The 7,086-nt window shown below is 32.8% G+C and overlaps 1 long non-coding RNA gene across 1 annotated transcript; it reads left to right on the top strand.

Moving 5' to 3' along the window:
* Positions 1 to 639: 639 nt before the first annotated feature.
* On the top strand, positions 640 to 6,791 carry LOC141484223 (uncharacterized). The gene is made up of 4 exons (XR_012466533.1): positions 640 to 803; positions 1,907 to 2,050; positions 2,145 to 2,350; positions 2,455 to 6,791. It is a non-coding gene; the product is annotated as an uncharacterized lncRNA (long non-coding RNA).
* Positions 6,792 to 7,086: the final 295 nt, after the last annotated feature.

Raw genomic sequence — 7,086 nt, 5'->3', positions numbered from 1 at the left:
AAGCTGTGACTGGTCTAGTTGGAATTTCTAAAACTGGATATCCTGGTAAGTTTCAATTAGCTGCTTGTTCACACTAATTATCATTACTGGATTTTTATTTATTTTTGAATATTTTCACCTACTATTTTCAAATTAAATTCAATTTTCGAAAACTTAGCAAAATTTCAACGTGCTTCCACTTCCAGTGTTCTTCATCGACTCTCTTCGCTTCCCCAATCAATAAACTCCTCATTTCCTTGGCAACCAATTGTCGAAAATTCTAGATCATGTCAACTTGTTATAATTTGTAACTTTTTGGCACTTTATACAAACTAACCTTAGTTTATTCACCATTTGGATAAACATACTTAATCTAATATCTAATATTAACAATTTTGATTGACTTATGACAGTTCACATTTTCAATTATACAATATTTATTTTTGAAATCAGGAATTTGCACATTTTATGAACTCTTTCCATTAACAATAACTTAGTAGGTTCGTCAACATTTTTACTACATGGTTTTATCATATACTGAGTGTTTTTTTCAGTTACCCTTTGATGTACTTACTACATATTGATTTAGATAATTTTGAATGAATTTGTAATGTTATTTTGTTTGCTGATATTGATCTAAATAGTTTATTAATTTGTTTTTGTGTTTCAGGCAGTATATATGAAGGGTGATTGATCATTTTTAATCATGGATTGTGACATTTGAGCTTCAGTGGAAACAAACTGATTGAGGAAAGATTATTTGTTGTTAATATATGTGCGTAACCATTATACTGAAAACAAACGATAAGAAATTTCTACTTAAGGTAAGGTATCTAATCTGTACTTCAAATGAACAACTTATGAGCTAATTAGGTTTTGTCAAAATTCCAATGAACAGTACTTATATCATAACAATATATATATATATATATATATATATATATATATATATATATATATATATATATATATATATATATATATATATATATATATAAATATGAAAGTTATTGAGTGTCTTGATATAGAAACAAAAGTTAATATCGGACATAGCACTCATGAAAGTGGCAAACCATAGACACGTGTTTCGGGCTTTTGGCCCATCATATATATATATATATATATATATATATATATATATATATATATATATATATATATATATATATATATATATATATATATATTCGATAAAATAGATTAACAGGGTCTCTCAGTCAAAAAATCAGAAATCAATCTCTACTTTAGCTAGCCAAGCTTTCGCTTCTAATGGGAAGCTTCTATAATTTAATGAGTTGTGAATATTTTCACCATTGAATAACATCACAAATCATACTTACAGTAAAAATGAGCGAAAAACAATAAATTGAACATATAAATTAACGAGAAAGTTATACATCTATTGGATTTTTTGTGGGTTTGACAAATGTCATACCTTCACATAAATATCATTTTCCAATGGGTATGATGATTTCATAATTTTTGACTCATGTTTTTGATGTAGTTTCAGTGAGTTACTGTATATACTTTAGAGTCAAAAATTATGAAATCATCATACTCATTGGAAAATGACATTTATGTGAAGGTATGACATTTGTCAAACCCACAAAAAATCCTATACATGTATAACTTTCTCGTCAATTTATAGGTTCAATTTATTGTTTTTCGCTCATTTTTACTGTAAGTATGATTTGTAATGTTATTCAATAGAGAGTTATCGCCACTCCTCTGAAAAATACGGTAACGTTATTTTGACATCCAATACGGTATTACGGTATGATGAAAAAAAGAGAGTTATCGCAATATGCGATAACTTTGGGATGGCATATGTCATGTCACAATCATAACATAACCCCCATTAGTTTATTTTAACCTGGACGTTTTAACTTCATGCAATAAAACCAAAGTTAATAATAAATTTTGGTAGATCATGGAAGGTTTGATTTGAACGAATTAGTTCCTGCTGAAGTAAAAAATAACTTCCGTTTCGACAAAGACAATATAATTCGTTTAGCAAGAGCTCTTGGCCTACCTAATGAAATAGTTACCCAACAAAGGCATCGTATTTCTGGTGAGTAGAAAAACTATCTTATTTATTTGAATAAACTTATGCTCTTATATTTCATTAGAGTTGGTGATATTTCCAATGATCTTGTTAATTTCAGGGCTACATGGACTTTGTATTTTGTTGCGAAGATTAGCATATCCTAATCGGTTATGTGATTTGGAGCCATTGTTTGGATAATCTGCACAATCATTATCGCAGATTGCAAATAAAGTAGCAGATATAATATACCAAAATCATGGCCATTTAATTGAAAATTTACAGAATTTACCGTGGTTGAATCTAGACAAGTTAAGGTACTCACATGTAAGTTTTCTAGACAATTCTTGGCATTTGTAAAATTCTTGTAAAGCTTATTAATTCTGAATGTTGCTTAAAATAGCATTTTTAACAAATATCTCTCATTTTAGGTAGTATTTGCCAAAGATGCTTCCTTAAATAACTGCTGGGGATTTATTGATGGCACAACACGAGTCATTTGCAGACTTACAGAAGAGCAAGAAAATTATTATTCTGGACACAAACGGTATCATTGTGTAAAATATCAATCTTTGTTGAGTCCTGATGGATTGATATTGAGCCTGAAAGGTGCATATCCAGGTCGAAGACATGATGCAGGTATTTTTCGTATCTCCCATTTGTACGATGAATTGGACATAGTTGCAAGATTTCCAAATGAAGAAAATTTTGTTTTATATAGTGATCTAGCATATGGTATAAGAGATCTATTGATATGTCCTTACGGAAACCAGCACTTAACTCCACAATAACAAGAGTTTAATAGAAGCATGAGTGCAGTTAGACAAGCTGTAGAATGGGGTTTTCAGAAAGTTACTGCAGAATTTGCTTTCTTAGATTCCAAGAAAAATCAGAAACTTCTTGTTCAAGACATAGAACAACTTTTATAAAGTGGCTGTACTGTTAACAAATTGCCATACTTCCCTATATGGCAGTCAGACGAGTCAATATTTTAATGTGGTACCTCCAAATTTAGAAGAATACTTGGGAGATTAACAGCGTAACTACCAGACTAGTGTATATGTAAAATATAAACAGTGAACACTAAATGTTGGGCATTTTTATTTACAATAACCTACTTTAAAAAGGATTATTTAAGCTAACTTGAAAATAAAAACCTGTACAACTAAAATCTATATTTAAATAAACCTACACTACACTAACTTAGAGGTATTACTCAATGTTACAAACTGCTGCAATAGTTGCGTTTGCACTTCAATCATTTCAATTAATTGTTTTCTTTCCTCTTTGTCTTGTAGAAACTTTTCTTGTTTCATTTTCCTGTTTTCTGCTTTTTCCAATTTTTCTGCTTCAAACTTCTCTCTTTCTAGTATGTGTTTTTTTCTTCTAAATCTAATTGCCTTTCTTTTAACGCCAGTTCCTTCTTTCTAACGGCAATTTCCCAATACTGTTTTTTTTTCCAATAATCCAACGCGTTTTTTTCATGGGTGGATTACATTTTCCACCCTAAAAGAGAGCTTCTGACTGAGAACCGCATGGTTCTGGGTTGGAACCCCAGTCAAGGTAAGAATTTTTTCCAGTTATTAAATTAATTTAGAGAGCCACAGAGGGTTTTCTGCCCGACCATTCACTGTTGGGTTCTAATTAACAGTGCTGTTCCTAAAGTGCTACATGGAAACAGTAACAAAGTCTACCCAAAACACGAGGCAAATTGCCATAGATGCCGCAGCCATTGACATAAAAAAAAGTAATGAATACCAAGTAATTACAATTCAAATATACAAACAACATTAAATACATTAATGAAGCACACAAAATGATGAAATTTATAAAACCGTTTTCAAGTAGCCCCAATTGTACTAAGTATTTACACAAAATAATTATTTGAATATTACTTACTCAAAATCTTTCGTTTCACGTTTGGGGTATGTGTGGTCACTGAATCACGTTCTTCAATCAGACATTGTAAATCCACATCTGCTGTAATTTCTTCAGCATTTGATATGAATGAAAATATATTTTAAATTTGACAAAATGTAATGTAACAAAATATATTTTCACCATGCAACTCCCGTTTTAGATAAAAAAAGTAAAAATATACCTACCATAATTATGATCTGAATTAACTATTTTATTTTCTTTATTTATAATGTGGGACTTCATTGCTAAATATCTGGCTTCTTTTCCTTTTTTTGCCAATATGGCCAATAATTGTTTTTCATTTTTTTTCTTCGACGTAACCATTTCATTTTTGGCAATATCGCTTATTTCCTGTAGAAGTTGATCCAATTCCGAATAAACTTCTTCCATCCCAGATCTAAAAATACAATTTTTATTAGGTAATAACAGTAATGAAGTAATTGCATGATACTTACTTGGATCTGTTAATTTTATCCTTTTTTACATATTGTAATATGAGCATATTCAAGTGTTCCTTTAGTGCTCGTATTGTAAAATTTTTTGTGGTTAAGATATTAACATCATTTTGGATTGTTTCCCATCTTACAGCATCCTCATAGGGATTCTGACTTAATACTTCTCCAGCTAATATATCATTTTCGTATGTAAATCTTAACCGACTTTTGTTTTGTGCCATCTCATTACACTCAGTATAAAATATCCGGAATACCAGAGAGAAAGTCACTGTATACAGTTTATTCTTGAAATTTTCTATTTCTTTTTCTTTCCGATTCGGTACAAATGACATGCGGAAATATCCGAAGAGTCACGATCATAATACGGTAACCTTACGGTATTCTTTCAAAATACCGTAATATGGTATTTGCCTTCAACGCTATTTCTAAAATACAGCAACCTGCGCAAGCGTAGATGTCAAAATAACGTTACCGTATTTTTCAGAGGAGTGGCGATAACTCTCTAATGGCGAAAATATTCACAACTCATTAAATTATAGGCCCTAAAGAAGCTTCCCGTTAGAAGCGAAAGCTTGGCTAAGGAAAACAGAGTTTGATTTCTGATTTTTTGACTGAGACACTCTGTTAATCTATTTTACCGTATATTTCTCTAGCCGCGTAGAGGAGCCAATGTCAAAAAATGTGCCGGAGTTAAAGCCTCTGGAGTAGTTGGATCCGCTGATAACTGGCACAAAGTCCGTGAATTTAAAAGTGCTTCAATTTCCGTCAACAATGTTGAAAATTATTCGTAGGTTAGTAATTGGTCTCCGATGACCCGGTATATGTGATTTTTGACGGCCTTGACATTACTTTCCCATAAACCTCCTTGTTCAGGTGCGAAAGGGCTATTGAAATGCCACTCAATTCCGTGAACACCGAGTTCCGTTTCAAACGTACTAATATATTCTGGAGAATTAACAAAGTTATTCCCTGTAAAAAATGATCGGTGGACAAAGAGCTAACCAGCTCCAAATGTATTGCCTTGACAGACATACAAATGAACAGACTCACATAACCCTTATATATTAAAGCATTTTTCCGCTTACTGAAAGAAATTTTAACCGGCCCAAAATAGTCCACCCCAGTGGACAAGAAGCCAAAGCTTTCACTTTGGCTTCTTGTACCCGTACTGACGGTAAACTAGCCATCAATGCAGTGGCGTGCCCAGGATTTTGCCTTGGGGGGGATCAGGCAGAAAGCCAGGGCCTTTCCGTGGGGTCTGGGGAATATCCCGCAGTTACGTGTTCAATATTGCTGATTCAGGCTATCTAAAAGTACTGGCCGTAACTTCACAAAAGTCAGTTTACTCCAACACTTTTTAATTGTGAGTAACGGAAATGCCTTTAATATACTGTTTTTACTGTTTGTTGTTTATCATGAAAACGTTTTTAGAATAGTAGGGCAAAATAAAACAAATTTTTTATTTTTTAGAGACAATAAACAAATATGTTTTGTACTTTCAACTTCAGAATAAACACCAGTACATTGGTATATGAAGTAAAAAATCGTATCTTACAGCTTAAAGTTTAGCTTTCTTGGTTTTTTAGAGAGTTCGTTTAACACTTTCTCACAACTTACACTAACGTCCTTGTGAATATACAGCAAAGCTAGACCATTTAGTCTTGCTTCTTTGCTAGAGTTTCTCAGATAGTCCTTTAAGTAGCGGAGTGTAGAAAAAGACCGTTCTGCAGTGCACGAAGTGACCGGCAATGTTGCTAGAATCTGTAAGAGCTTGAAGACAGCCGGAAATGTATACCTGTTACACGACTGCAATGCTTCATCAAGATATCTTTTTTTGTAGATGCTTGGTCGGCTTTGACTGTTTATGGGTCTCTTCTCGAAGTTGGTTGACTGCAACTAATCTCTGGTCCATATTTTAATTTCGGCATACAGTTCAGCTGGTCCTTGGATGTACGACAATAAATCACTTTGGTACATCTTGAAAAGTATTTCACATGACACCTGAGTATTTTATTTTCCATTTTTGAGTTTGTCAAAACATCAAAAGATGTTAGAACATCCTTGTGGGAGATAAAGCGCTCAGTAAGCTGGCTGATGAAGTGGTCAACAAAGGGAATAAACAGGGACCTGCGATAGTAAGATTCAGGACCATCATTTTCTACATTTTCTCTGCACGTTATGCCGTGATGTTGTATATATCTTGCATATATCTTGAGCATCTTTAAAAATTACAGAAAATTCTTCATCAGCCTTTTCCCTTACTTCCTTCAGTACATTTACTGTTGATTTTGCATAGTTTAAAGCACTTGTAAGATCAATTTCTTCCGTCTCCAAATACTTTGTTAATGGAAGACTGAAAGTAAATATCTTCTTAATTACAAACGGAAGACTGAAAGTAATATCTTCTAATTACAAACAGTGAAAAATAAAGTCAGCCTTAGTCAAGGCGCAATGCAGTATATTGGCGTTTGAACTACTTTGTCGATCATCCCATGTTGATATGTCTTCTAAGCTCCTCAGTATTGCTTCATAATTTTCAGCAGAAACCATTATTGCTTCGTGCCGCTGGATCCATCGGGTTGGACTACATTGCATCAGTTTATTGAGTTTTTTTCTCCAAGAATTTCTTCAAAACTGCTTGCCTTTTTGGAGTATGTAGGAAATCATAAGTTTTACTTACTGTACCCA

Source organism: Leptinotarsa decemlineata, unplaced genomic scaffold (assembly GCF_025532065.1).
Source record: "Leptinotarsa decemlineata unplaced genomic scaffold, Ldec_3_MD MMD2_tig00005002_RagTag_RagTag, whole genome shotgun sequence".
NCBI lineage: Eukaryota > Metazoa > Arthropoda > Insecta > Coleoptera > Chrysomelidae > Leptinotarsa > Leptinotarsa decemlineata.
Note: the sequence above shows the minus strand (reverse complement) of the source record. Positions and strands in the feature narration are given on the sequence as shown.